General features: G+C 45.4%; 3 non-coding genes across 3 annotated transcripts; all 3 read right to left on the bottom strand.

The window, feature by feature from the left end:
• Positions 1-1,646: 1,646 nt before the first annotated feature.
• On the bottom strand, positions 1,647-1,719 carry trnav-cac (transfer RNA valine (anticodon CAC)). The gene has a single exon. It is a non-coding gene; the product is annotated as a tRNA-Val (tRNA).
• A 1,219-nt stretch (positions 1,720-2,938) lies between these two features.
• On the bottom strand, positions 2,939-3,020 carry trnal-cag (transfer RNA leucine (anticodon CAG)). Its single transcript has one exon. It is a non-coding gene; the product is annotated as a tRNA-Leu (tRNA).
• Positions 3,021-5,995: 2,975 nt separating this feature from the next.
• Positions 5,996-6,077, bottom strand: trnal-cag (transfer RNA leucine (anticodon CAG)). Its single transcript has one exon. It is a non-coding gene; the product is annotated as a tRNA-Leu (tRNA).
• Positions 6,078-11,768: the final 5,691 nt, after the last annotated feature.

Below are 11,768 nucleotides of genomic sequence, written 5' to 3'. Positions count from 1 at the left end.
TTGTGCTCCTGCATAACAACAGATGCAAAGTCACATGATAAGGGTTCCATGATTCCTCTCGGACTCGCACAGCTGCTGGGATGTCCTCTCAGACTGGCACAGCTACAATGTCAATTTCGCAGCAGATATTGATAGCCCATCAATCCTGACAAAAATCAATGGTAAACTGAGTCTATCTTCTCAGACTCTTTTCAGCTACAAATGTATCTGTGAGTGCTTAAGAATATGGGTTCGCTTATGATTTGGTCAAATAACCATGAGCTGCTTGACATTACTGCAATTTCGAATCTCGCTTTGCTAAATGATTTCACCCATTGCTCGAAACAGGACGACTTTCACGTTTACACGGAACACCAAACACACCGGACTACAGGGAAAATGCACAAACCTGAGCAGGCCGTAATCCACATCATACCGTGCAGCATAGTTTCAGTCACTGTGTCTGTTTTTTTTTTCAGAATAAGAGTCCCAAAGAATGTTCTCCACCCGAAAACCGGAGGTAACATTACAATCCGAGAACGACAGATCACATTGTGAGGATGCTCTGACCTCGGAGCCAGTTCTAGAAGCGACTTTCCTTGCCTTTTACCTTAACCGTGCAATGTGCTGCAGAGATGTTCACACCTGGACATGAGCCACATGGATACCAACTGCGTTGGAAACCTATGTGGGAATCGACGACAAGCGACTCGATAAATTTTGTTAAATTCCATGGTGCTTTTTAGAAATGCAGTTTCTGTTCACCTCAATCAAAACGGCAGTTTCTGAACATAGTAACAGAAGTCACAAGGTAATTACCTCACCGCACCCCCCACTCCGGAAGAGGTGCTAACTGCCCTTGAGTGCTTTTTGTTCTCGATGTGAAGAGCTTTCACGCCTGAGTCACCTTCACGTCTCTGGTTGCTGAGTGAATCACAAAGAAGGAATTTCACCAGAGCTGCAACTGCCTCACTTCTCCACTCGCCCTCCCCGTTTACATTTTCCTGCTCGTCAGTAATTTAAAGAAAACCAAATGGATGCGATGTCATTCTGTAGCCTCTCTGTCGATTCCTCCGTTTCAGTTCCAACATGACTTAGATCTCGGGGCGGACCTTAATACTAGCGACGCTATGAATGCGCAAGTCGAAAGGTTCCTCTGAGAGTGCAATTTCTTTCATTGCTGTTGCTGATTGAATGAGCCACTAACGTGCGAATTGCTCCAAAACATGATTCAGGATATCTGGTGCCAATTCTCGCACGTTGAATCACGATTGACAGCTTCCAAATGAGGTCTTTCTGAGACGACCTTGGGGTACATTTGACAAACAGACAAGTTCAGGAATTCGTGGTGCGCTGTGACACCAGAGCATCTGCTTCTTTCCTGTCTTTGAACCGAGCCGCCTGCGCAAGGAAGGCAAATGCGGTACTGCTTTTCGTGGAAGGATCAGAAGGCGGTAACTACACTCTCCAACAGAATGGCATATGATCAGAACCAGGTTGGAGAAAAACTTAACAACGCTTTGCACTGGAATGAAATGGAATTGCATTACATTTCACTACCAGAGCAGATTTGTTCAAGGAAATTCGAAGGCAGGTTTGCAGATGGGAAAGCATGCAAGAAAGCTCAGCTCTTTTCCATGTAAAAGGCTGCAGTTGAAGAACAAAGCAGTTTCTGCCCAGTTTCGAACTGGGGACCTTTCGCGTGTGAGGCGAACGTGATGACCACTACACTACAGAAACAAGCCGGAGTCGGCAATGCTGCGACTCTATGGCGTCCAACACTGAAAGTTGAATCCGTTCTACGTTTCACCTTTTTGTTTCCAATAGCTCGTTGTTGTCCAGCGTAATTGACATCTTGAAAACGTAAAAAAAAAGACACGTTAAATTGATGACAAAATATAGACAAAGCTGTCGTCGATGTTTGTACCGTAGGGCGAGGTGGAATAGGCTGGGACGACTTTCCCTGCAGCGTAACAGCTGCAACATGACCTTATGGAAGGGTGGTTAACTGAGTTTTACCCAAGTTGGTGTGAGTTGAAAACTCGAGAGCATAGCTTTAAGGTGATTGGGCTGAAAGTGACAAAGGACCTGAGGCACATTTCCCACAAAGAAGGTTGTGCGTGTTTGGAATGATCTACCAGAGGAAGTGGAGGAGGCTATTACACTCAGAAAATTGCAAAGGTAATCGGGTGAGTTTCTGGATATGATGCGTTTAGAGGGATTGGGGCCAAATGCTGGGGAACGGGACTTGTTTAATTTTGGCGATGTGGTGAGCACGGATGAGGTCCACCGAAGTATCTTTTTCCACGATGTACCCCAATTACGTCATGTTACCGGCTTTAAAGGATTATTTTTTAGCGGAGTTTGCCATCGCAGTCTGTGGCACAAACATTTAGTCTGTTCGACTGCTCACGGGAGAGGTAGTATTGTGAAACACTGCAGAAACGAACGACTTCCTTACTTTAGCTCCGACTGACCATACTCTGCGAAATTTTCCCAGATCCTCTGCTGAGAATTTTTGCTGCTGGAAGTTACCTCAGAAACCCTGTTAAATCGAAATGTATTGAGCGAATCGCAAAACAGAAAGCATTTAACACGGAACACAAACAAACTGGCATATCTCATGCATTTTCAGACACAGAGATGCATGAATGCTAAATGTGATACAGTCCGAGGGCATGAGTCATAAAGTAATCTCACAACTAACAACAGGGCATTTCCAAACGACTCTTTCAAAAAGCTCAACTTGCCTGGGATGGCAGAACTGTTTGCGATTTTCCGAGCGGGAGGCGAACACGATCATGACAGTAGAGACATTTTGAAATATTTGGCAGTATCCCACACCACAGTTAGTTCCCTGGGAAGCAAACCCCTTTTACTTTTGTTTTCAACATCAATATACAGTGGGCACCGAAACAGCATTTTAACAAGCTGCAGCGTTGGAGTTGATCAGCAGAAATGGCAGTGGTGGGATTCGAACCCACGCCCCTTTCGAGACTGGAACCTGGATCCAGCGCCTTAGACCGCTCGGCCACACTACCAGCCGGCTGCGCCTTCTTATTTTCTTGTATTTCCAATTGTGCTCCTGCATAACAACAGATGCAAAGTCACATGATAAGGGTTCCATGATTCCTCTCGGACTCGCACAGCTGCTGGGATGTCCTCTCGGACTGGCACAGCTACAATGTCAATTTCGCAGCAGATATTGATAGCCCATCAATCCAGACAAAAATCAATGGTAAACTGAGTCTATCTTCTCAGACTCTTTTCAGCTACAAATGTATCTGTGAGTGCTTAAGAATATGGGTTCGCTTATGATTTGGTCAAATAACCATGAGCTGCTTGACATTACTGCAATTTCGAATCTCGCTTTGCTAAATTATTTCACCCATTGCTCGAAACAGGACGACTTTCACGTTTACACGGAACACCAAACACACCGGACTACAGGGAAAATGCACAAACCTGAGCAGGCCGTAATCCACATCATACCGTGCAGCATAGTTTCAGTCACTGTGTCTGTTTTTTTTTTCAGAATAAGAGTCCCAAAGAATGTTCTCCACCCGAAAACCGGAGGTAACATTACAATCCGAGAACGACAGATCACATTGTGAGGATGCTCTGACCTCGGAGCCAGTTCTAGAAGCGACTTTCCTTGCCTTTTACCTTAACCGTGCAATGTGCTGCAGAGATGTTCACACCTGGACATGAGCCACATGGATACCAACTGCGTTGGAAACCTATGTGGGAATCGACGACAAGCGACTCGATAAATTTTGTTAAATTCCATGGTGCTTTTTAGAAATGCAGTTTCTGTTCACCTCAATCAAAACGGCAGTTTCTGAACATAGTAACAGAAGTCACAAGGTAATTACCTCACCGCACCCCCCACTCCGGAAGAGGTGCTAACTGCCCTTGAGTGCTTTTTGTTCTCGATGTGAAGAGCTTTCACGCCTGAGTCACCTTCACGTCTCTGGTTGCTGAGTGAATCACAAAGAAGGAATTTCACCAGAGCTGCAACTGCCTCACTTCTCCACTCGCCCTCCCCGTTTACATTTTCCTGCTCGTCAGTAATTTAAAGAAAACCAAATGGATGCGATGTCATTCTGTAGCCTCTCTGTCGATTCCTCCGTTTCAGTTCCAACATGACTTAGATCTCGGGGCGGACCTTAATACTAGCGACGCTATGAATGCGCAAGTCGAAAGGTTCCTCTGAGAGTGCAATTTCTTTCATTGCTGTTGCTGATTGAATGAGCCACTAACGTGCGAATTGCTCCAAAACATGATTCAGGATATCTGGTGCCAATTCTCGCACGTTGAATCACGATTGACAGCTTCCAAATGAGGTCTTTCTGAGACGACCTTGGGGTACATTTGACAAACAGACAAGTTCAGGAATTCGTGGTGCGCTGTGACACCAGAGCATCTGCTTCTTTCCTGTCTTTGAACCGAGCCGCCTGCGCAAGGAAGGCAAATGCGGTACTGCTTTTCGTGGAAGGATCAGAAGGCGGTAACTACACTCTCCAACAGAATGGCATATGATCAGAACCAGGTTGGAGAAAAACTTAACAACGCTTTGCACTGGAATGAAATGGAATTGCATTACATTTCACTACCACAGCAGATTTGTTCAAGGAAATTCGAAGGCAGGTTTGCAGATGGGAAAGCATGCAAGAAAGCTCAGCTCTTGTCCATGTAAAAGGCTGCAGTTGAAGAACAAAGCAGTTTCGGCCCAGTTTCGAACTGGGGACCTTTCGCGTGTGAGGCGAACGTGATGACCACTACACTACAGAAACAAGTCGGAATCGGCAGTGCTGCGACTCTATGGCGTCCAACACTGAAAGTTGAATCCGTTCTACGTTTCACCTTTTTGTTTCCAATAGCTCGTTGTTGTCCAGCGTAATTGACATCTTGAAAACGTAAAAAAAAAAGACACGTTAAATTGATGACAAAATATAGACAAAGCTGTCGTCGATGTTTGTACCGTAGGGCGAGGTGGAATAGGCTGGGACGACTTTCCCTGCAGCGTAACAGCTGCAACATGACCTTATGGAAGGGTGGTTAACTGAGTTTTACCCAAGTTGGTGTGAGTTGAAAACTCGAGAGCATAGCTTTAAGGTGATTGGGCTGAAAGTGACAAAGGACCTGAGGCACATTTCCCACAAAGAAGGTTGTGCGTGTTTGGAATGATCTACCAGAGGAAGTGGAGGAGGCTATTACACTCAGAAAATTGCAAAGGTAATCGGGTGAGTTTCTGGATATGATGCGTTTAGAGGGATTGGGGCCAAATGCTGGGGAACGGGACTTGTTTAATTTTGGCGATGTGGTGAGCACGGATGAGGTCCACCGAAGTATCTTTTTCCACGATGTACCCCAATTACGTCATGTTACCGGCTTTAAAGGATTACTTTTTAGCGGAGTTTGCCATCGCAGTCTGTGGCACAAACATTTAGTCTGTTCGACTGCTCACGGGAGAGGTAGTATTGTGAAACACTGCAGAAACGAACGACTTCCTTACTTTAGCTCCGACTGACCATACTCTGCGAAATTTTCCCAGATCCTCTGCTGAGAATTTTTGCTGCTGGAAGTTACCTCAGAAACCCTGTTAAATCGAAATGTATTGAGCGAATCGCAAAACAGAAAGCATTTAACACGGAACACAAACAAACTGGCATATCTCATGCATTTTCAGACACAGAGATGCATGAATGCTAAATGTGATACAGTCCGAGGGCATGAGTCATAAAGTAATCTCACAACTAACAACAGGGCATTTCCAAACGACTCTTTCAAAAAGCTCAACTTGCCTGGGATGGCAGAACTGTTTGCGATTTTCCGAGCGGGAGGCGAACACGATCATGACAGTAGAGACATTTTGAAATATTTGGCAGTATCCCACACCACAGTTAGTTCCCTGGGAAGCAAACCCCTTTTACTTTTGTTTTCAACATCAATATACAGTGGGCACCGAAACAGCATTTTAACAAGCTGCAGCGTTGGAGTTGATCAGCAGAAATGGCAGTGGTGGGATTCGAACCCACGCCCCTTTCGAGACTGGAACCTGGATCCAGCGCCTTAGACCGCTCGGCCACACTACCAGCCGGCTGCGCCTTCTTATTTTCTTGTATTTCCAATTGTGCTCCTGCATAACAACAGATGCAAAGTCACATGATAAGGGTTCCATGATTCCTCTCGGACTCGCACAGCTGCTGGGATGTCCTCTCGGACTGGCACAGCTACAATGTCAATTTCGCAGCAGATATTGATAGCCCATCAATCCAGACAAAAATCAATGGTAAACTGAGTCTATCTTCTCAGACTCTTTTCAGCTACAAATGTATCTGTGAGTGCTTAAGAATATGGGTTCGCTTATGATTTGGTCAAATAACCATGAGCTGCTTGACATTACTGCAATTTCGAATCTCGCTTTGCTAAATTATTTCACCCATTGCTCGAAACAGGACGACTTTCACGTTTACACGGAACACCAAACACACCGGACTACAGGGAAAATGCACAAACCTGAGCAGGCCGTAATCCACATCATACCGTGCAGCATAGTTTCAGTCACTGTGTCTGTTTTTTTTTTCAGAATAAGAGTCCCAAAGAATGTTCTCCACCCGAAAACCGGAGGTAACATTACAATCCGAGAACGACAGATCACATTGTGAGGATGCTCTGACCTCGGAGCCAGTTCTAGAAGCGACTTTCCTTGCCTTTTACCTTAACCGTGCAATGTGCTGCAGAGATGTTCACACCTGGACATGAGCCACATGGATACCAACTGCGTTGGAAACCTATGTGGGAATCGACGACAAGCGACTCGATAAATTTTGTTAAATTCCATGGTGCTTTTTAGAAATGCAGTTTCTGTTCACCTCAATCAAAACGGCAGTTTCTGAACATAGTAACAGAAGTCACAAGGTAATTACCTCACCGCACCCCCCACTCCGGAAGAGGTGCTAACTGCCCTTGAGTGCTTTTTGTTCTCGATGTGAAGAGCTTTCACGCCTGAGTCACCTTCACGTCTCTGGTTGCTGAGTGAATCACAAAGAAGGAATTTCACCAGAGCTGCAACTGCCTCACTTCTCCACTCGCCCTCCCCGTTTACATTTTCCTGCTCTTCAGTAATTTAAAGAAAACCAAATGGATGCGATGTCATTCTGTAGCCTCTCTGTCGATTCCTCCGTTTCAGTTCCAACATGACTTAGATCTCGGGGCGGACCTTAATACTAGCGACGCTATGAATGCGCAAGTCGAAAGGTTCCTCTGAGAGTGCAATTTCTTTCATTGCTGTTGCTGATTGAATGAGCCACTAACGTGCGAATTGCTCCAAAACATGATTCAGGATATCTGGTGCCAATTCTCGCACGTTGAATCACGATTGACAGCTTCCAAATGAGGTCTTTCTGAGACGACCTTGGGGTACATTTGACAAACAGACAAGTTCAGGAATTCGTGGTGCGCTGTGACACCAGAGCATCTGCTTCTTTCCTGTCTTTGAACCGAGCCGCCTGCGCAAGGAAGGCAAATGCGGTACTGCTTTTCGTGGAAGGATCAGAAGGCGGTAACTACACTCTCCAACAGAATGGCATATGATCAGAACCAGGTTGGAGAAAAACTTAACAACGCTTTGCACTGGAATGAAATGGAATTGCATTACATTTCACTACCAGAGCAGATTTGTTCAAGGAAATTCGAAGACAGGTTTGCAGATGGGAAAGCATGCAAGAAAGCTCAGCTCTTGTCCATGTAAAAGGCTGCAGTTGAAGAACAAAGCAGTTTCGGCCCAGTTTCGAACTGGGGACCTTTCGCGTGTGAGGCGAACGTGATGACCACTACACTACAGAAACAAGTCGGAGTCGGCAGTGCTGCGACTCTATGGCGTCCAACACTGAAAGTTGAATCCGTTCTACGTTTCACCTTTTTGTTTCCAATAGCTCGTTGTTGTCCAGCGTAATTGACATCTTGAAAACGTAAAAAAAAAAGACACGTTAAATTGATGACAAAATATAGACAAAGCTGTCGTCGATGTTTGTACCGTAGGGCGAGGTGGAATAGGCTGGGACGACTTTCCCTGCAGCGTAACAGCTGCAACATGACCTTATGGAAGGGTGGTTAACTGAGTTTTACCCAAGTTGGTGTGAGTTGAAAACTCGAGAGCATAGCTTTAAGGTGATTGGGCTGAAAGTGACAAAGGACCTGAGGCACATTTCCCACAAAGAAGGTTGTGCGTGTTTGGAATGATCTACCAGAGGAAGTGGAGGAGGCTATTACACTCAGAAAATTGCAAAGGTAATCGGGTGAGTTTCTGGATATGATGCGTTTAGAGGGATTGGGGCCAAATGCTGGGGAACGGGACTTGTTTAATTTTGGCGATGTGGTGAGCACGGATGAGGTCCACCGAAGTATCTTTTTCCACGATGTACCCCAATTACGTCATGTTACCGGCTTTAAAGGATTACTTTTTAGCGGAGTTTGCCATCGCAGTCTGTGGCACAAACATTTAGTCTGTTCGACTGCTCACGGGAGAGGTAGTATTGTGAAACACTGCAGAAACGAACGACTTCCTTACTTTAGCTCCGACTGACCATACTCTGCGAAATTTTCCCAGATCCTCTGCTGAGAATTTTTGCTGCTGGAAGTTACCTCAGAAACCCTGTTAAATCGAAATGTATTGAGCGAATCGCAAAACAGAAAGCATTTAACACGGAACACAAACAAACTGGCATATCTCATGCATTTTCAGACACAGAGATGCATGAATGCTAAATGTGATACAGTCCGAGGGCATGAGTCATAAAGTAATCTCACAACTAACAACAGGGCATTTCCAAACGACTCTTTCAAAAAGCTCAACTTGCCTGGGATGGCAGAACTGTTTGCGATTTTCCGAGCGGGAGGCGAACACGATCATGACAGTAGAGACATTTTGAAATATTTGGCAGTATCCCACACCACAGTTAGTTCCCTGGGAAGCAAACCCCTTTTACTTTTGTTTTCAACATCAATATACAGTGGGCACCGAAACAGCATTTTAACAAGCTGCAGCGTTGGAATTGATCAGCAGAAATGGCAGTGGTGGAATTCGAACCCACGCCCCTTTCGAGACTGGAACCTGGATCCAGCGCCTTAGACCGCTCGGCCACACTACCAGCCGGCTGCGCCTTCTTATTCTCTTGTATTTCCAATTGTGCTCCTGCATAACAACAGATGCAAAGTCACATGATAAGGGTTCCATGATTCCTCTCGGACTCGCACAGCTGCTGGGATGTCCTCTCGGACTGGCACAGCTACAATGTCAATTTCGCAGCAGATATTGATAGCCCATCAATCCAGACAAAAATCAATGGTAAACTGAGTCTATCTTCTCAGACTCTTTTCAGCTACAAATGTATCTGTGAGTGCTTAAGAATATGGGTTCGCTTATGATTTGGTCAAATAACCATGAGCTGCTTGACATTACTGCAATTTCGAATCTCGCTTTGCTAAATTATTTCACCCATTGCTCGAAACAGGACGACTTTCACGTTTACACGGAACACCAAACACACCGGACTACAGGGAAAATGCACAAACCTGAGCAGGCCGTAATCCACATCATACCGTGCAGCATAGTTTCAGTCACTGTGTCTGTTTTTTTTTTCAGAATAAGAGTCCCAAAGAATGTTCTCCACCCGAAAACCGGAGGTAACATTACAATCCGAGAACGACAGATCACATTGTGAGGATGCTCTGACCTCGGAGCCAGTTCTAGAAGCGACTTTCCTTGCCTTTTACCTTAACCGTGCAATGTGCTGCAGAGATGTTCACACCTGGACATGAGCCACATGGATACCAACTGCGTTGGAAACCTATGTGGGAATCGACGACAAGCGACTCGATAAATTTTGTTAAATTCCATGGTGCTTTTTAGAAATGCAGTTTCTGTTCACCTCAATCAAAACGGCAGTTTCTGAACATAGTAACAGAAGTCACAAGGTAATTACCTCACCGCACCCCCCACTCCGGAAGAGGTGCTAACTGCCCTTGAGTGCTTTTTGTTCTCGATGTGAAGAGCTTTCACGCCTGAGTCACCTTCACGTCTCTGGTTGCTGAGTGAATCACAAAGAAGGAATTTCACCAGAGCTGCAACTGCCTCACTTCTCCACTCGCCCTCCCCGTTTACATTTTCCTGCTCTTCAGTAATTTAAAGAAAACCAAATGGATGCGATGTCATTCTGTAGCCTCTCTGTCGATTCCTCCGTTTCAGTTCCAACATGACTTAGATCTCGGGGCGGACCTTAATACTAGCGACGCTATGAATGCGCAAGTCGAAAGGTTCCTCTGAGAGTGCAATTTCTTTCATTGCTGTTGCTGATTGAATGAGCCACTAACGTGCGAATTGCTCCAAAACATGATTCAGGATATCTGGTGCCAATTCTCGCACGTTGAATCACGATTGACAGCTTCCAAATGAGGTCTTTCTGAGACGACCTTGGGGTACATTTGACAAACAGACAAGTTCAGGAATTCGTGGTGCGCTGTGACACCAGAGCATCTGCTTCTTTCCTGTCTTTGAACCGAGCCGCCTGCGCAAGGAAGGCAAATGCGGTACTGCTTTTCGTGGAAGGATCAGAAGGCGGTAACTACACTCTCCAACAGAATGGCATATGATCAGAACCAGGTTGGAGAAAAACTTAACAACGCTTTGCACTGGAATGAAATGGAATTGCATTACATTTCACTACCAGAGCAGATTTGTTCAAGGAAATTCGAAGGCAGGTTTGCAGATGGGAAAGCATGCAAGAAAGCTCAGCTCTTTTCCATGTAAAAGGCTGCAGTTGAAGAACAAAGCAGTTTCTACCCAGTTTCGAACTGGGGACCTTTCGCGTGTGAGGCGAACGTGATGACCACTACACTACAGAAACAAGCCGGAGTCGGCAGTGCTGCGACTCAATGGCGTCCAACACTGAAAGTTGAATCCGTTCTACGTTTCACCTTTTTGTTTCCAATAGCTCGTTGTTGTCCAGCGTAATTGACATCTTGAAAACGTAAAAAAAAAAGACACGTTAAATTGATGACAAAATATAGACAAAGCTGTCGTCGATGTTTGTACCGTAGGGCGAGGTGGAATAGGCTGGGACGACTTTCCCTGCAGCGTAACAGCTGCAACATGACCTTATGGAAGGGTGGTTAACTGAGTTTTACCCAGGTTGGTGTGAGTTGAAAACTCGAGAGCATAGCTTTAAGGTGATTGGGCTGAAAGTGACAAAGGACCTGAGGCACATTTCCCACAAAGAAGGTTGTGCGTGTTTGGAATGATCTACCAGAGGAAGTGGAGGAGGCTATTACACTCAGAAAATTGCAAAGGTAATCGGGTGAGTTTCTGGATATGATGCGTTTAGAGGGATTGGGGCCAAATGCTGGGGAACGGGACTTGTTTAATTTTGGCGATGTGGTGAGCACGGATGAGGTCCACCGAAGTATCTTTTTCCACGATGTACCCCAATTACGTCATGTTACCGGCTTTAAAGGATTACTTTTTAGCGGAGTTTGCCATCGCAGTCTGTGGCACAAACATTTAGTCTGTTCGACTGCTCACGGGAGAGGTAGTATTGTGAAACACTGCAGAAACGAACGACTTCCTTACTTTAGCTCCGACTGACCATACTCTGCGAAATTTTCCCAGATCCTCTGCTGAGAATTTTTGCTGCTGGAAGTTACCTCAGAAACCCTGTTAAATCGAAATGTATTGAGCGAATCGCAAAACAGAAAGCATTTAACACGGAACACAAACAAACTGGCAT

This window comes from Chiloscyllium plagiosum, unplaced genomic scaffold, assembly GCF_037043375.1.
Source record: "Chiloscyllium plagiosum isolate Xiang-an unplaced genomic scaffold, Cpla_swu_hap1 HiC_scaffold_42, whole genome shotgun sequence".
Classification (NCBI taxonomy): domain Eukaryota; kingdom Metazoa; phylum Chordata; class Chondrichthyes; order Orectolobiformes; family Hemiscylliidae; genus Chiloscyllium; species Chiloscyllium plagiosum.
This window is presented reverse-complemented; position numbering and strand designations above follow the sequence as displayed.